We start from the raw sequence: 20372 nt of genomic DNA, 5'->3' as shown, positions 1-20372 counted from the left end.
CAATCCAATTGACTCACCTAGTCAGTATGGGTGGTACCTTTTGGGCTGTTGTCCTGATGGTAGAATCAGTAAAGCTCCGCAGAAACGTAGGTAAACTTCTACTAGATACGGCACAAATCCATCGATTCGTTCGTTAAGGTAGAATTGTTGGTGTACGGTGCCTGCACAACTGAATATTATAGGAAGTTGTTCGTAGAGCTGGTGGAAACAAAATGGCGTGGCGCTGTATCGGACTTCATCATATGCTTAACGTTACATTTGTCTTGCCACAGAGGCTGGAGGATGGCGGCTAGCGGTTTTGGCGCTTTATCGGGGTACTTGCTTTGAAAATGCATAGGGAATTTCTTGGTTTCCGCAGGCTTAATGCGAGGGCGACGATTTTTTTTTGGGGGGGGGGGGGGTGCGGGGTAGGGGTTGCGATATCGGAGTTTCACTGCACGTATAATAATGAGGATGGCTTTGAATGCATGCGCATCGGATAAAACAGCAAAATTTAGCTTTATTGCCATATTTGTAAGTCTAACATATATTTTTTTTTGTACAGCATTTTCAGATACATTTACAGTCTACCACCACATAAAATTCCTCATGCATAACTTCATCGTTTTATTAGCCATCGCTATAAAATGAGAATCAAATATTTATTCGCGCGTCTACAATGTTGTTGTATTAAATTCTTCTACCGATTAAAATTACGAGCCGGGATAGCTCAGTCAGTATAGTGACTAGCTACGGGCTGGACGACCGGGGTTCGATCCCCGATGGGGGCAGGATTTTTCCTCTAGCCTCTGCATCCAGACCGGCTCTGGGGCCCACCCAGCCTCCTCTACAATGGGTACCGGGGTCCTTTCCCGGGGGTAAAGCCGGCCGGGGCGTGATGCTGACCACTCACCCCCATCTAGTGCCGAGGTCAAGGAAGAGAGGAGCTATACCTCCTCTCACCCCAAACGCCTACATGGCGTATAGTGGGACAAACTTTACTTTTACTTTTACCGATTAAAATTACGAACGTTCTCAAACAAGATAGCAGGTTTATCGGCCTATACTCGAACCGGAAACTCCTAGTACCGAAGCAGAGGTGCTGAATATAATAGTGTAGTGTTTACCCATATTTGTTTCACACGTGTCTTTGTTATGTAGCACGTATGACTCCTGAGTGTCTCCAACCCTCACGGCCTTAAGAAGTTGTGCCTGCAGGCTATAAATCTGTAGTATCTCTGCGGTGTGTAAATGTTTCAAACCGCAGTAAAACTTAAATAATTTAGAATATACGAAGCTTCTCCATTCTCGTGTTTATCTCAGTATCTCATTTTGTGTCAGAGTTGGTTAGAGACACAAACTTCTATTTGTAGAATAACAATGAAATTTATTCTCCAGTATGTACTCTGTATTATCCAAATGACTATTTTTGATTTCCTGTGCAGGCTCTGTAGCCCTTAAGTACCATTATGATGATACACATTTGTTGTTGCAAAACAAAAGAAATTACGATGCGTGATTTGTCCCAGTTTTTAATATTTGCAACACTCAAAATGCTTTTAAAAATATGTAGATAATAATGATATGTAGGCTACAGTTTATATTGAGTGCCAATTTTTTGTACCAAGACACATTTCGGTGTAGCTAATTGAAGTTCGATTTCACTGCATATGAAGCAGGAGTTATAGTGGGATGATATTGCCAAAAATTCAAAAACCACGAGGGAAATGATTTTATTCTCCAAACCCAATTCAATAAATCAGTTGAGTACGCTTTAGAAACGAAAAGTGTCAACTGATAGATAAACACAACTTTCTATTTGCGTTCACTTTATATACTTTGAAGGACCACGGCTAGGGTTTCTTTTATTCGGCACAGCTCCGTAATCATTACTCATGTCATTTTCCCTGCTTCAATTCGAGAATTGCGGGGCACAATTACAGCCCCCCCCCCAAATTACTTTTAGCACCTGACGCTTTAAAACTGACAGTTTTATTAATTAATGTAACAGCATGTAAATTTGAGCCGGGATAGCTCAGTCAGTATAGTGACTAGCTACGGGCTGGACGACCGGGGTTCGATCCCCGACGGGGGCAGAGGATTTTTCCTCTAGCCTCTGCGTCCAGACCGGCTCTGGGGCCCACCCAGCCTCCTCTACAATGGGTACCGGGGTCTTTCCCGGGGGTAAAGCCGGACGGGGCGTGATCCTGACCACTCACTCCTATCTAGTGCCGAGGTCAAGAAAGGGAGGAGCTATACCTCCTCTCACCCAAAGCGCCTACATGGCGCATAGCGGGACAAACTTTACTTACTTAACAGCATGTAAATTACAGATCTTTGCACACGCATGGAAAAGCTGAAACCAAAACGTGTTCAATGCGATGTTCCCGAAGCTTTCAAATATTGTACAAATGAACAACGAAACTTTACAGAGCTGTTGTACTTGTTCACAGAGCTCATAAACTGAAAGCAAGTAGTTTCCACAACATAATGTACCATTTTACACTTACTTTTAAAGCAGCGGGATAATTTACTGTGTAAATAGCTTCCGAAGGCTGATATCGTTTTCAGAGTTTAACTAAGCTTCCTTCACGGGGTGTTCGGCCGTCAGTGTTCATGTAAAAAGAATGATCACCTCTGGATACAGACAACGATAATGGTTCTACCTCTTTGACCGAGAAATATAGTGACAGATTTCCACTCAGGCACGGGATAAGGCGCCTGAAATTCGCTGTCTGTAAATTATTTTCTTTCTTCCCATATGTAAATCCTGGATTTTACGGTACGGTCAAAAATCAGATCGATCTGGCATCTAAAGAATCAACAGTTTTCTACGCTAATAATTACCCGTTCTACTTGGAAACGTATGTAGAGGCCGAGCGAGAAGTGTTGGCACTGATTTTGGTCATATGAGACGCCCGAAGCACGAGCTAGAGGGATGTCATCTTCAGTTGGTTTGTAGCTCTAGTTTTGTTTAGATCGGTGGGTCACCGCAGCTGAGGCCGTGCGACCCCCACTACTAATGAACTCCCCTCTCCCGGCTTACACATCGCGCATTTACGTGCCACCACTAATCGCGCGACCTATAGCACAGCGACCCAGCGGGTTGTAAGCACCGAAGGATTGACTGTAATTCCTTCACTCTAATTCTCAGAAAATTAATTTTAATATTATTCTATCATCTATGCCACATTCCTAATGGAATATTCTCATTATTCTTCACATTGTCTGATGTAGACCATACATAGCAACGTAGTAAACGACTGGTTTTCCCTAACCAAGCAATGAGTCTACTTGACAAAAGGTATTCAGACCCAGTGAGATCTCAGGTTCTCGTACCGTGTGTTAGCCAAGGTGTTTTGCCGAGGTGTCGGCGGTGCTTGTTGTCCTTGTGATAAAGACAGCAAACGGCACTAAAACACAAGGTAAACTTATACCAGACTACCCGGAAGACAGCCATCCTCAAGATGTATGTAGTTCCCCGTATTAACTTCCAAATAAACACATAACGAACTTCAAATACCTTAACAGAAGCACGTAACATTCGTAGTGCTTACTTATTCATATCAGTAACATAATGCATAAAAGAGTAACCACTGTATGTTACATTTTTACAAGACAGTTTAGAAATAAACACGATCACTTAAAAATTAGTGCAGGTCTAGTGTAACAGACTTGCGACCGAAATTTTGTAATATAGGTTTGCAATACGGAAAACTTTTTACAACGAAGCAGCACCAGAAACACCTAACTTATACAGAGTACGTCAAAGAAAAAGGATAAACACAGCAAAGTGAAATGAAGAGAGAATCTACATCAATGGACTTCAATCTAGAATATTAAAACAGCGTGAAATTTTACATACAGTGTTAAAAAGCTTTAAATACTCAGTTACCACAATACCGCTTTGTATAAGGCGAATGTATCCATTTATATTCCAATCAAGGCGAATAAATGGTTATGTGGCGAGAAATGAAACTATTCATTGGACAGAACGTGTTGCTATGCGACCTCGCCATTGTGTTTGTCAGCCAGAGACTTAGCGATGACACGGACTGGATACTTGCTGGCCCCTGTCGGAACATCACATGGATCACGATATATCATAATATGTATTGTGTACGAGTGTTCGGTATAAGTCTATGTATTGGATTTCTTTCCGTAGAAATTCGCATGAAGATGGAAATTTAAATTTTCAAAACATACAGTGAGATAGTAGGGGAAATTAAATTATAAAGATTTCTAGTGACTAATTAGTATCTGTTAATATAATATATAGTTAACCGATCCGAAACAGTGTGAATAAGAATAAAAATCCAATTACTTTGCTTTCATTAGCAAGTTTTATTTAGATTATATTTCTGCTGGAAAGAAATTATTCTTAAAAAGATAAATACGTCTTTGGGTTTCGGATGATATAAATTAAATGTAAAAACTTTACTAATATTTATAAAATTAATTGCATTTGTATTTTTATTTATGACGGTACCAGAGATGTTATTTATTAAATAACCCGATGGAGCCAAGTCTTCTCCATAAGCTGGTAGTCGCTTAGCTGGTAAAAATATCTGCCCCTTGTTTGACCGAAGGAACAACTACCGTTTCCATATGAACCCACTGCACCCTATTCTGAGCCAGTTAAATCCATTTCTCACCCCTACATCATATTGGACAAGTTTATGATATCATTCTCCAACCAAAACGTAAGGTTTCCAAGTTCTTTCTTTCCTTATGATTTTTGATCAAGATTTTGTATGTACTTCCTCATGTCTCCCATGCATGTAACCATATGCTACAATAATTATTTCCTGTTGGTTGTCCACTGATAAGCAAATAACTCATGACCACTCATGGCCGTTTTATCGATGTCATTGTCCTATGTATACATATAACGTCGATAACCCTTGTTTGCACACATTCTTTGTGCTAAGTGCGTAAAATGAACACATAAAGACGGTTAGCGCTGCCCCTTCATCTACATGTTTCATCTCCGTAACGACACAAAGAATATCTAACAAATTTACTATTGGAGACCCAGGAAAAGAGTTGTTTGTCTAACTTATTTTTGGCCGGCATTGGTTCAAAATAATCCTTAGAAAACATGAAACACAAATAAAATTTATAAATTTTCTCAAAGAATCTTATCGAAATATAAAACATATAACTAAAAAGTATCTACAACTTCTATCTGAAACATATTTTTCGATAATCTGATAAAAGTTAAGTATTATTCAGAGTCCTGTTAGGCTACTATACATTTATTTAAAGTTTGTATAATGAGCGGTGGAAGAATTTCTCCCACCTCAGAAGCCGTGCATCAGCGGGGTAGTTATTACCGATTGTAGGGCACCGAAAAGTGTGAAATTCCGGTGTTCTTCAATGACTTAACGTTCATGACGAATTTCATAAAAATCGGTTAAGAGGTTAAAAACTTAAACTCAATTAGTTAAAGTTCTTAAGTTACAGGTTATCTGCTTATAGAAATGCAAGTGCTGATTTGCAAAAAGAAGTTTTACCGTACATCTAGTTTTGAACAATGTCTGGTGGTGCGGCGCCAGGAAGCAATTATTATGAAACTAAACTTTGTTTTTAAGGCTGTTTTAACATAATAATGTGAGATAGGAAGGAAGTTTTCAGCAGGAAAATTATTTTCTGTTGAGTCACAAAACCTCAGCTCATTAAATAAAGCATTCTCAAAAGAATTCAGTAGTAATTGGCAAATTGCGAACACAGAGTGCAACAGTTGATAAGTGCTTCTTGGAATGTGATTTTTTACTTCCTTTTTGAACGCATTCTACCGCGATGCGAAAAAAATGTTGTTTAGAAGCTGCCTGTGGCAACTCGAATTCCTTACATGCAATAACATTACTCCATGTCAAAATCTGACTACAATTTTTGCTATGTCTGTGTTTAAGACAAAATTCTTTCGAGATCCTTAGTTCCGAGCAGTAACGATATTTACTCGCATTCGAGAAGTTCCTCCTTCAAGTTCCGGTCGATGCTAGGACATCCGCTACGATATCAGATGAATAGGATAAAGGATATGCACTGGCAAAGAACGTGTTTTTTGAAGATGATTACTTCTGGGTCGTTGCGCTGTTTAGTCTGGTAGAGGTTTACAGCCGTTTTAGAGGTCCTAGTTGCCTCCATCATCAGGGCGAACTCACTGATGATGGAGGCAGCTAGGACCTCTGAAACGTCTGTAAACTTCTACCAGACTAAACAGCGCAACAACCAGAAGACAGCCATCTTCAGGTTCACCGCCGTGAAAACCTCAAATACTACAACGTATTTTTTTAAACTGGGTTTTGGTGCCGTGTAGACTAATGCCAATCTACGAGTATACACGGCACCAAAACTTAAAACAACAACATCGTCATTCTCACCATCGATAAACCACAAATCTCTTTATTTGTTAAGTGTACACTCCGAAAGATTTTTCCAGTATTGCCTCATTCTTCTGTACGTCGGTCTTAACTCCGTAAGTGTAACTTTTCATTCTACATACTGCAGCATCCAACAACTCTGAATTTTCTCACAAAGTGTATTTATTTTGGATGATTCCCAGGATAAACAGCTTTTCCGTAAGCAGTATCAACTAATTGATCTTTGTAATGGAGATGCGTTGTGTTTTAAGGCAGAAATTTAGTTTGTAAATATTATTTAGATTAACTTCCTACTTCAGACTGTTCAATTTGTCATTCTAGTTTATTATATCGGATGCTGTAATGAAACAGCTCCTTAAAATAACACAGGTAATTCGTTTCATTTTACAAATCCAGTTTCTTTGAAAGTAACAGCACGAATATATCCTTCTTCAAAAGAATGTCTTAATAGGCATTGCAATGAATATAATCTTAACAGCTGCAATGACGAATGTGCGTTAAAATCTGAAAGTTTCCTTGTTTTATATTCGTGTTCTCAACACGAAGTCGAAGTTCTACCTGTCCGATCACGAGTTGAAATTCCGGTGCAATCAGAACCGATTCCCACAGCAATAATTCTAACCAGTTTCCTGTATGCGATGGGTGACTAACTGGAACTCACTTCATGATATCTGAGGTCAACGCCACTCAAAAAGTTAACATGCCACAGTATCTGAAGATCATCAGTGCCATTGATATACCCACTGATTGCTCGCAGATAACCAACAAAGAGGAAACGGAAGTAGAAATAATTTGTACACCAAACTGTCATCCGAAAAACGCTGCTTGGCATTACTTTATTTTTTAAAGGCAACCTTTTATGCTATCGATATTAGTATATATTTATAAAGCTTGCAGAATGACGTCAAACGTCATTGTCGAGTAATTACGACTCCTGTTTTGCATTCTGGAGGTCTCGAGTTCAAATCTCGGTCCGGAGATCGGCTATCCTGATTGAGGTTTTTCGTACTTCTCCTCAGTCTTTACTTACAAATGCAAGGAGAGATACTTAAATTAGGCCACGACCGCTCCCTTCCAAATCTTTTAAAAATTATTATTAACCAATCATCCTCAACTTATTGCCCCGAGCAGCAAGCACCTCTGAAACGTCGGTAAAATTCTACCACACAACACGGAGCAACAACCCAGAAGACAGCCATCTTAAACAATTTACATGTTTCGCAAATGTTAGGAGAGACCAAGTGTCACACTCATAAAAGCGACAGGTACCAGTAACATCATAATTTTGTACATTTGAATCTTCTGGTAAAATATTCTGAGATGCATTTTAACAAACATTTCCCTAATGTAGTCCTTTGTGAATGTTAAGTGTTCACGGCGATGAAGATTTCGATTCTTAGTTGTGGTCTTGTGGGTTTTTACCAGCGTTCCTCCAAAACGCCATCTTAATTCTGAAGACAGAGGAAATGCGTAACCACGTAACAGTCAGCGTGGCGTCACAACATTGAACGCACTATCGATTTAATCTGCTTTTAACCCTTCTTAAACTGTTCTTCAGAAGCAACTATCCTTCACAAACGTTGCACGAAGCTTCATTGGAAAAATTCACATTAGTACAATTTATGCAGTTTGGAGTGTGAGAAAAGTCTTGCCCATCTTTTCCACGCGAATAAGTTTTGCCTTCTCCACTCTGCGATCTCGCCCACAGGCAAGAAAAGTGTACTAATTAGGCACAGCCCGTTCCAGTTGATACTTTTTGTGTACCTTCTTATTTAGGTCTGTTCTGCTTGATGTTTATTTACTGTCATCCGGAAGTCCATCTTTCGTCATACCAATAATTGTAGCTATTAGCCACGCCTGTAGAGGCGTCCTGGATATTTTGGTACACCTTTTTTTCTCTTGTTATGCACACGAATTAGAATACATCCTTTCTGCATCAGCACAAACTTAAATTTGATAACTTTTTTTTCCAATACGAGCAGCTGAGATCATAACTTCTTAATATAACAGAACATGGCTGATTCAACTTACAACTCTGTTAAGTAACAGTGTGTTAAAGAGCAAAGTGGAGTTTCTACACGAGATGGCATTTAAAGGTTTAAGGCTTGTACAGATATAAAAAAAACATTTTCTCGTTTCTCGTTTGCTTTCCTCTTACTATTCGCTCTGCATACTATCTTAGATCACGTCTCTTTATTTGTGGTTTATTTGAAGACGTCGGTAGTGCAGAATATGTGCATATATTCGTCTCTTGATTGGATGATTATTAAATAATGAATTGTAAAGACTATGGAAGGAAACGGTCGTTGTCTAATAAAAGATAATATCCCAACATTTGCCTGGAGAACTGGGGAATCCCCCAAAAACCGCAGTGAAAATAGTCGGTCTTGGGACCAAGACATGAACCTGGAACCTCCCGAATACGAAGCAAAACTGCCAATCATTCGACTGCGACATTCGGTAGCCGACTAAATCTAAACAGACCTTCCTTGTCTTGCTGTAAGCGATAATGTCTTGAATTACTTTATTGACCGCAAATTTAAACTGATTACTAATCTTCAAAACAGTCGGATGTTTAACAATACATCTACACAAAAATTGTTGATGATAGTTTAAATGTTTATTAAGAATCCACTTCATGTTTCGGCCTTTATTGGTCATCTTCATGTGGTTTCCTTGAAGTGTTAAAAACTAAGAGATACGACTGCTGATCTGTATACATGAATTTCCAATTGCTGACTTTTCCACGTAATTGACTGTATTTTAAGCAGCTTGCCTATTTAGCTGACTACGTTAATGCAGTTAACAGAGGAAAGCTGAAGTTAATGTTGAGTGGTACTTCTGGGACGATGGGTAGAACGGTAGCGGTGGTGTATGCGGAGAACAGTCTTCAGTTCTTATTGAAGTTTATCGGGTTGTCAAAAATGGGTTTGTTTCGTTTAAATAAACATTTTTTAACGCTGTTGTATTTGTAGAATTTTTCTAGTGTGCCTATGTAACTGCCCTTTTCTGTCTCTTCAACAGTTTTCATTGTATTTGCCAAGGTGCCATGTGATTGTCCATTTTGTAGAATATGTCGGGAAAATCTTGTGTTAGATTTATTAGCTTTTATATCTCTGGCGTATTCCATGAACCCAGTTTCGAAATTTCTGCGTGTTTGTCCTATATAATGTCTATGGCAGTCTTGCCAAGTTAGATAGTACATTTTACTTTTGTTATATTTGTGTCTTGTAAGTGTCTGTATATATTATTGGACGTTCTGAAATTAATAGTGGTTCCTATATTTTGAAGAGGTTTGCGAGTTTCCGGTCTGTTGTCCATTGTAAGCAAATATAGTCAATTTTTGGTCTGTCTAGTGTTGAAGGATTCTTTGGTAGTATTAAGTTTGAGGAGATATTGTATCTGTGGTGTGGATGTTTCGATGGTTTCCATTTCCATATTTTTGTTGTTTAAGGATAATGGATGTGCACATGTATATGCTCTGTTTAACATATAGTTTATACTTAAATAATGTCAACATACTGACTGAATGCTGTTAGTACTAAACTCTTTTCACTGCCGACAAATTTGCTATGGAAAAAAAACTAAGAAACACCAAACATTTTCTTCATCTAACCGTCAAGAAAAATAACGAAAATATTGAATACATCATCTTTAGAAAACCAACAACAACCGACATTACCGTCCCTAATACCTCATGTCACCTTCAAGATCATAAAAGAGCTGCTGGAAAAATATGTCACATTTATTAGTTTCGAACACGTAAAGAGAACCAACTTAAGATGGTCAATTAAGGGCAAAACATGAAGTAGATTCTTAATAAACATTGAAACTGTATTCAACAATTGTTGTATAGACGGACTGCCAACCTAACGAATAACACACAAAAGGATTCATCTCTTAGAATTATCTAAGCAGACTCTTATAGACATATTTCCACTGGCTGGCTAACGATGAATTTTATCTAATCGGGTTTCCTGTGTTCTAGTGTATAGGGTACCAGCAAACCAAAAATAAAAAATAAAACTTTTTATTTTCTCAAATTGTTAGCCGAGCTAACACGGCTAACAAGGTTAAGATGAACGCTTCACCCCTGGTTTAGAAATATAACTGTGCCATGCTTCACAGCGATATTATAATATCAGTAATATGTTCGCAACAATGGATAGACAATTATTTCAGCAGTAACATTGTTTCGACGTTCGAATCGATGATCTCGTACGCTACAAATTGCACGGTCTTACTTCGTCTGTAGAGTAGAATATTTCAGTTTGTCTCAATATTTTGATGGTGCAGAACAGTTTTCCGTGACACAGAGTGGTCATTCGATATCAGAACAAATTTATTCTTGAGTCTCCACTGATCAGTATTCCCAGTTGCTTTCTTCCTGAACATGCGCTTTATGCTTATCCTAATTTCCGGTATCACATCATGGGAGGGCGTTGCTCCCCTGTCTCGAGAGGGTTCGCCTTGTTTGGAGGTGGATTATCGTAGTCCGCGCGCGTGGTCGTCACTACACACATGGGACTAGCCGATCGATCATGCAGGACAAACTGCGGCCCGAATTCTATTAACTCTGACATGGCTAATGTGATTATATGCTTCCGGGTCAATTTTATGGTCCAAAGCAGCTTCAGAAGACGCTGAGGATAGTTTGACAATGAATATCCGGTTACGTAAGATTTGAGGTTTTCACAGCGGTGAGTATAAAGATTTCTGTCTTCTGGGATGTTGCGCTGTGTAGTCTGGTCGATGTTTACCAACGTTTCAGAGGTCATACTGCCTCCATCATCAGGGCGATGAGTATGAAGATTTCTGTCTTCTGGGTTGTTGCGCTGTGTAGTAGTCTGGTCGATGTTAACCGACGTTTCATCGCCCTGATCTGAAACGTTAGTTAACATCAACCAGACTACACAGCGCAACAACCCAGAAGACAGACATCTTTATACTCATCGCCCTGATGACGGAGGCAGTATGACCTCTGAAACGTTGGTAAACATCGACCAGACTACACAGCGCAACAACCCAGAAGACAAATCTTCAATATCCAGTTAGGTACTTTGTAATGGTCTATCTGGTTTAAATTTTAAATTAATTCGTTTGTAGATAAAGGTAATTGCATGAAACAAAAAATTGGTATGTTCACGTGTCCCTTCATCTGAATGTTTCATTTCCGAAACTACTCGAAAATTTTTGATTAAATTTAATACCAGATGGTATGCATTTAATTGGACTAGCTGCGGATAAGGTACATTGATGGAGTTTTGTGAATATGGTAATGATTTTTCTGAATTTTATAAAAAGCGGGGGAATTTCTTGGCCACCTGAAAAACCACAAAGTGTTTTGGAGTTCATTATACGAAGAGTCGTCAAGAGGATTTAATCTTGGCTTGTGTTGGTCCCATGAAACTCTTACTACACATTAATCTCAAAATAAATTTTATACTCATTCACAAAAATTGTTGCATAATACTGTTTTTATTAATACCTACAAGTTTTATTTGACAATTTTTCTGTATTGTAAATACTTCGCGAAACACGAGAAAAATTATTATGGCTTAAAAACAGTAGGCTTACAGGTACGTGTTGTAAATGAACATTAAGGCAAATAAAGCATGCATTACCGCAACAAAGACTCACCTTTGGAATGCATGTGCACTCCACTGGAGTACTCCTTTCCACTTCCGTTTATTTAAAATCAATAACTTTGTAACTACAACTAAATCTGCTATCTGAACTGTCAAGTTCAGTTTCGAGTTATATATTCACTATCAAGCCTATCTTAGGAATGCAGAAAGGTTTGTAAATATTGGGCGGGGTAAGACCAGCTGTGGACCACCCACTGAGCTGCATTCAGCTGACACGAAACACGATCAAATTATAACCTACACAAAATTATCAAAACTATTTTTCTTCTTCAGATTTCAGGTTCTCACGGCGGATAGTATGAAGATGGCTGTCTTCTGGGTGGCACCGTGTAGTCTGGAAGATGTATACCGACGTTTCAGAGGTACTTGTTGCCTCCATCATCACGGCTCAACAACCCAGAAGACAGACATCTTCATTTTTCCCTTCCTTTCACTCTCTTTGCTTCAAGACAAAGCATGCAATTAGCCTGTCCCGCTGTCATACCCTGTGTCCGAGAACTTGATACTATGGCTGCCGGTTGTCAACACAACAAGCGTTTTATTACACCACGAAACTACGTACTTCTACATAAATAAGAATGATTATAGTAGGGCATCGAACCCAACACAGAAAGGTAGTGATACAATTTACAGATGTGTTATGTTGTGTCTATAAACTCTGGGCAGTCGACTTACCTCTCTCTGTGTTCTTTTGTCTGAAAGTCGGTCTTTGGGCTGGGCCGCTGTTACAGGGGTGTATTACACTTCTTTGTCATCTCAGGCGGCTAAAGGGCGTTGCTGTACTGGGCCGTCTGGCCAGACGCGACATGTTGGCACCTGGGTTAGGGGGGACAAGAGAATCTTTAGCAGTTTCAGATTTTTATCCCGTGACATGAAAGGACAAAGGGACAGGCAGGGCAGATATATCATCAGCAGCAAAGGTGTTGTCAACATGGAACGAGTTTTTTTGATAATCTTAGATTTTTGTTTTATTTGAGAACGTGATTTGACTTTCTGAGTGAGGGTTTTTTTGGCGTTTTTCTCCAATGGCTCTACTTGAATTTCAAGGCATCCCTCACACAAACCCATAACATTTTTATAGAAATAAGATTAGAGATGTCAGGCCAATGAAAACAAGTCGGTTTCTGCTTCTAAACAACGCATTATGAATAAATGTTCAGGGCATGGAGATGAAGAATCACGAATTCTAGACCTCTGAACTACTTGGAGTTGAGTGGTCGCTGTACGTCTAGTCTAGCAGTGGCAATCTGAAAAAATAGTTATTGCTGTGAATTTAACCCTGGTGGTCCAACTCGTAGCCTGTCACTTCACTAACAGCTACCCCTGGTCATATAGTTCCATAAAAAGAGTATTTATTAACCGGATATGTAACTGTCTACTCTTCAAGAAAACAATGTACAAGGATGTGGCTGCTATTTACACCATAGCGTAGTATGACCTGTTTAAGTTGACGGTAATGAAGCTTTGTGCGCTGAACAGTAATACGATCTATTGCAACAATGTTTTTGTAATTAGCACTGAAAGTACAATATTTATAAAATGTATTTATGAACTACATCGGATGTGAACACATCTTCACTTGACTGAAGCCAAATTTCTGCCAAAATTACTAACTCGAAACCAGTCTCCTGACTCTAGACTCCCTCCAAACGCAGACTCCACCACAGGCGCCACCATAGACTCGTGTGCACGTATTGCTATCATAGTCGCCACCGATAGAACTTAATTTCGATTTTTCCGCATCGCAAGAACGGCGCACTCGTGCAATCAAGCGTGACGAACATTGGCTGTCATATTAGGAGTAGATTTATTGTAGCACTGTAATTTGTAAGCAAACAAGTTGGTGCAGTAGTAACGCTCCGCACGCTACCTGTGTTCCAGAAATACCCAGTTTGAATCTCGACCGGATTACCGATCTTCCTAGGTTTGTCATGGTTTTCTTCAGTCTCTCCAAGCGAATGTCTGGATAGTGACTTGAAAATAGGCCAGACACCTATTGATAAATCTTTTCCTCTTCAACATTCATTATTTTCTCGTTTCGTTTGGCTGTAAACAGTATAATTTTGCAAAGTAGAACTTGAGGTCATCACGATCGTGAGTATGAAGATGGCTGTCTTCTGGGATGTAGCGCCGTGTAGTCTGACTAATCGCCTTGATGATGGAAGCAGCAAGGACCTCTGAAACGTTGGTAAATTCCACCAAACTACGTGGCATCACAACACAGCAGACAACCATTTCAGTATAAATTTGCTGCTTAAGCAATGTCCTTAAAGAGCCTAAGAATCAACATCCGTAACTGTCATCCATAACAGTATTTGTAGCTGATGGAATTCAAGTTCACTGGCCGATGCAGAACCATAATGTCCACAGAAAGAAAACTTGTAATCTCGAATTGGTTTCCTGCAAATGATTATATCGGTATAGCATTCTCTCATGTCTTGTGTTTCTTTCTGTAATCCATTAACATCCAAGTTGGAATGTCACTCCACTCATCTTCCGCAAAGGCCGAGCCGGTTACTCTACGCATTATTTATTGATTCATCCTGAAACATATTACACAATTATATCATTCGGATTGCCGAGCTCCGGACAGCAACGAGACTGCGTGGTGTGGTTTTCCAAATGATTTATTGGGATATTTAATTTTTCATTGTTATTGGTGTTAATTCACTATGGGCTTGAGAGTATATTGATGAGAACCTAATCAGCAGTATAGAAATCGCACTGAAATAGACCTAAAGTCGTAAATTATATATATTTAAAAAAACAGCAACTCTTATTACACTTAGCTAATTTGTAACTAAATATATATTACACCGAAACAGTTTAAAATAAAATTGTACCATGAGCCATCTCCTAGAAAAATTATGAAGTTCGATTCCAGCTGTACAGTACATTTGGAATTTGTAAGGCTAATGAAACCCAAAATTAAATTCGATCGGCGGTTTTAAGTGTTGACTTTCAACACGAAAAAGCCATTCGATAATTTCTGAGCTGAAACACGCGGACAGACGGATACCACCGTTTTTTAAAATTGCGAATAATTTGGAAATACAAGTGCGACAGTAGAGTGCGTTTTAATGGCCTGATGATCATTCCAACTTCCAAGAAAATTCGTGAAATTTGTTCGAAAATTGTCAGTGGTCTATACGTTTATGCATATGGACATAATATTATAAGCCTATATTACCGTACAAAATAACGAAAGCACTGGAAATTTAGTTAGTAAAGGAGTCGCTAGGGGTTTGAGGACTGGTATTCGATTTCCGTCAGAGGAGAGACATTTTCCACCGCCATTACCTCTGTCGCCGAATGTAAAGCAAATGAGACATGAAGGTAACGATTCGACTCAATCCATGTTGAGTTTAAGAATGCCTGTGGATTTACCCCAGCTCCTAGTGTGCTGTTTCCAAACAGACATAACTACTTTTTTTACCTATAAATGAAATTCTTGGTTGAAATATTTCTATTTATTGCATATTTTCAACTATTTTCAGCTTCCTCAGCTCAGGTTGAAATTGTAGCATAAATTAACACAGGAATCCAAGTTGCGTCATAAGGTTCAACTATTACATGCTACGCACGAGATATCTCGGCTAGCTCTTCTGCTCTAGATTTATTTGATGCCTGAGAGATATGGAAAATACGTGCCGCGCTCTTTTTAATAGTTAAGATTAACTGCTCGTAGATGTTCGACGAAAGAAACTACGTTACCACACAAATATGACAGAAGAAGGTTTATTTAATTGGAAATATTCATAAAAAAGTTCAGACTTGCAAAATACACAATTCTTTTTCGAATCATTCTGTCATAGGAATTAATACAGGAAAAGTTCGCTGAATCCATTTCCTTAACTTCACACGAACAAGACTAATGCAGCATACAAGTAGAAGCAGGTTACACGCTATCAACTTACAAACCTGAAACCAGGAAAACCCGTCCATGAGCGCAAGTGACAATCACAGAATGGCATCACGGTTTTACTCGCGTCACTATTACGGACGCTCGTCAGTGGAATCGTTAAAACGTAGAGGAACACGAATTATGGAAGTTAAGCCATATCGCAGTAATGAAGTGGCCATTTTAACCGAACGTAGAGGCTTGTATGACTTCGAGGAACATCCTTCACACCATACACAGTGTTTATACCGCCATGATTCGATCTTATCTGATTAGGTGGAGTTCTTCTAAGGCTTGGGCTTCTGGAATTTTCTACACACGTATCTGGGAAATCGGATAATGGCTCGAGCTATGAGATTGAATTGTTCATGACTTGAAATGACAAGCGATACTACGTCATAGTTTGTGCCCGACAAGATAAAAAGTCTGGATGGTTGCGACTGCCAGATAATAGTGTGGCTCCAGTGCACACCTAGTGGTCGTTTGTTGCACGTGCCGAGTCATGGCCGTGAGGTCACAAGGGTCAGCCTACCTGTGAGGGTAGGGCGCTGGTCGTTCACCCAGCCCTCCTCTGCTCTTTGGTCTCACCAGAAGCCTATTGCCGGTAACTGGAACGATCACACAGTTACGTCATGTTTTGGAAACGGTAACGCTAATGAATTTGTCTGCGGTCGTAAACATCGAAAGGGAAATCTTTTTATCTTTTGTTATTGTTCTCTCTTTTGGTGTTTTGTACTTCTCTTTATCGTACTCGTCATTTTTGTACCTCGTCTTGCATATGTTTTCGAATAAGTTTCGAGCCAGATGTTCGTGATCGAATTATATAATTTATTATGATGTGGTGCAGTTAGCCCGCCCTTCTTCAAATGTCAGCTTATACGACACTGTAACTGCAATTTTTGCCCGGGGGGGGGGGGCGGCGGCAGCATTTACCTCTCGAGCTAGAAAATAGGGGCGACCGACTCCTGCAACCCTTAACTACCGATTCTCTATTACAGGGGTTCTCACCCTTTTTCGCTAGCGTACCACTAATTCTAATTCAAATGTACCAGTAACCAAATGCGTTCAGGGAAAACTTATTTATGTTCATATTATATTTTGATTTTCTTACTTAGTTCACGTACCACGCAACATTGTCTCGCGTACCATAGGTTGAGAAACGCTGCCCTATTACATCATTCTGGTAGTAGAATCAGGTTCAACGCTGCTAGTACGGAAACCTACCACTGGACTCTATCTTAAGCCACTTTCATCAACCCCAGTCCTCACTTGATGTATAATCTGAGCTTCTGACAGTGTTATTAAATAAACAATCTGTTTTTAGAACGATCATAATATATTTTTCCCATTATATTCTCCATTTTCCCAAGTGCCGTTTTCACAGGACGCATCCACACAAAATTTTTGTTATTAATCGTTTTTCCAACATAACCATACATTCCTCAGATATTACAGTTTTCTCCATTTCATTTTTCTAACGATATTAGGATATTTTGGGATGTTACGCCAAGATGTCTGGTAGAAGTTTTCCACCGTTTTAGAGGTGCCTGCTGCCTCCATGATCAGGGCGATGCACGCAAACATGCATCTCACACACATACATAGGCCTATTCACACATGCAGTGTTATTTACCTGGGTTTAGTAACAGTGGTGGTGTGTCAGAAGAGGCGATAAGCTGTTTCCTGAAGCAGCAGGAAGCCGTTGTGAGATTATTCATGAGATTGCGAACAGGAGTCGATAAAAGTCGAACAGGAAAAACATTTAACTGTTGTGTAAAAAAAACTTCGGTCTATCCGTGAGAAGGAAAAAAACATTTTGCCATATGGCAATATCGAGATATGAACTTGTACTCGAAAGGTGAACGGCCTTGCATTGGAAGTATGTTCAAACATATTCTCAGCTGATCTTTTCTATACCGGCAGCGACCGAACATCACGGCCGACTGGTTAGGACTTTTTCGTATTCGGGACGTTCCGGGCTTCATATCTTGGCCCGGACACCAACTGTAGCGAATGAGGTGTTTCGTGGCTTTCGTCTGTCCCTCCAGGCAAATACCATAATGGTACCACGACCACTTCCATCACTGACCATTAACTATCCTGTCATTCGACACTTTTCATCTGAGCTATAGACAGCGTCGATAAACGAAACGTAAACAAAATATAATAGCTACATAACCTTTTCATTAAAATGGCAAGCTGTCCTTTGAGGCGCCATTAGGAGTGGCTTCCTGTTCTCATCTCAACAGAACATCCATCCTCGGACTGTAATAGTACGTCAAAATGTCAAAATCTGATATAGCAACACCGCCAACACTTGTAGAACTGAAGAAACAAAGCAAAGACTTAGCTTAGATTGTTAGTAGCGTTGCTATTATTATACCCAATTTTCGTTCTCCTGTTGAGTTGAATAGCAGTTTGGGATTTCTTCTGTAAAGTTCACAGTTCAACAGCGACGAGAAAGGAATATATCACTGAAGATTTCTGTCTTCTGGGTTGTGGAGCCGTGTAGTCTGGTAACATCTACCAGTCTACACGGCTCAACAATCCAGAAGACAGAAATTTTCATACTCACGGCTGTGAAAACCTCAAATCATACACAGAAGATATCACTATTTCTGGAACATTCTGTACCTGCGTGACCTTCTGCATAGCGGCAGGCGGGGGTTCAACAAGTCGGTACATCACGTTCATATCTCTGTGGCTTGCGGCGAGTCCACTTTTAGGGTGGGAATCATCTCTGCGACACTGTCATCATCCTCATTGTCATCATCGCAGTCCTGCAGTTGAAAGTGAATACAGACTCAGCGTAGGTTAATAGCCTGTTTATTCCAATTATAGTTACGTTCACGTTCGAGCAGTCCCGTTTTCGGGAATAGGGTTTTAAAATAAGAACAAACTTGCAACTAAATGCGATCGAAATTTCGGTCCGAAAACGAGAAGGGAGGAGGCTATATTCATCTGACTCTGGGCAGGATGCGGTGGTGGGTTTTTTGGAACACGGCAGTGGACCTTCGGATTCGGAAAAGTTCTTAACGAAGTGAGCGAATAGTAGCTTCTCATCAACGTCTCTGCTCGATGGAGCATATCAACTATTATATCTTATATTGACTGTAATAAGGGAAATAATGCATTTTAGAAAGTACACTACAATGGTAGATTACACGCCATGTAGTCTACCAGACTGAATGGCCTAACAACCCAGAAGACAGCTTTCTCGATTAATTCTTCAATCGGTGATTATAATCACCGATTGAAGAATTATTTTATGGATCATATTAGGCCTTATCTGCTAAGTAACACTGCATTAGGCCTACTTCATTAATTTTCTATTGAAGTAAAATCACACCTGGCCCTATGACGGACGTCAGTCAGTAAAATGTCTTCGGAATAGCTGACTGGAATTCGATTCCCGCCAGAAACAAGGACATTTAACTTCACTGTCTCCGGAATGGCTTTACGGCCCACGCAACCTCCTACAGGTTAGTGTTTACAGCAACTCTTTCTGCGAAATAAGATGGACGGAGCGAGAAGGTGATTATTCGCCTGCATCAAATTCAGAAATCTAGAATGCGTGGAGTCTCAATCTGCGAACTCTACACATCTAAATGGCGGAGGATATATATTCTAGTGTAAATTAGAACTGTGTACCTCCATGATGCGATTCAGACAATACTGCTGCAGCCTACCAAATCTCACAATCATTATAAACCTGTTTTATTGTATTTAACGACGCTTTCTCAACGGTGTAAATTGTGAAATGGTGAACTTATTTTTAAGTTGTGGGAGGAAGTGGTCATGGCCCATGTTAAAGGGCTGCTCCACGTGCTGAGAAAACTCTCAAAATAACCTGACCCTGGAAGACTGAAAACCGTTACTTCCCTGATGCGAGCCAGGCGCACTAACCTCTTTTCCATTCCGCTGGGTCATTGTTTCTGAATTAAACATGACATTGTGGTTTATTACATAAGAAAATGTTACGTAACAGACCCAAACACTAATTTCTACTGTGTAAATGACTATCCGAATCATGATATAAAATCCTGTTCTGCCCACGAACCTTTTGTAATGGGTACACGAAGGCTTCAGCCATAATGAGGAGGATTCATTACAGTATGGATCGAGTAATTGCAGAAACTCGTGTTCCCATGGCATTGACCTTCCGGGTTCAAAGGCGCTCGATGTGATTGCCTCTCCCCCCCCCCCCCCAACTTTGCTTTGCCAGACTGTCAATTGTCTTATGAAGGTATATGTTAAGAGGAAACACAAAGCCACCTCCCTCAGAGGTCAAGGTTTTACTTAAGCGTTGGCTCTGTTCTGGGGAAAAGAACCTATTTATTTATTTTTTAGAAATATAAAAAAGCGCAGTTAATGCCCAATAAAAATATTTATTCGGTAACTTCCCATCACAGGATGATGGTGAACAGTGACCTAACTTAATTTATAGAGATATCAAAA

The sequence above is a fragment of the Zootermopsis nevadensis genome, unplaced genomic scaffold, assembly GCF_977971745.1.
Source record: "Zootermopsis nevadensis isolate Lab colony 2312 unplaced genomic scaffold, Znev_1.0 Znev_ptg000006l, whole genome shotgun sequence".
NCBI classification, from domain to species: domain Eukaryota; kingdom Metazoa; phylum Arthropoda; class Insecta; order Blattodea; family Termopsidae; genus Zootermopsis; species Zootermopsis nevadensis.
Note: the sequence above shows the minus strand (reverse complement) of the source record.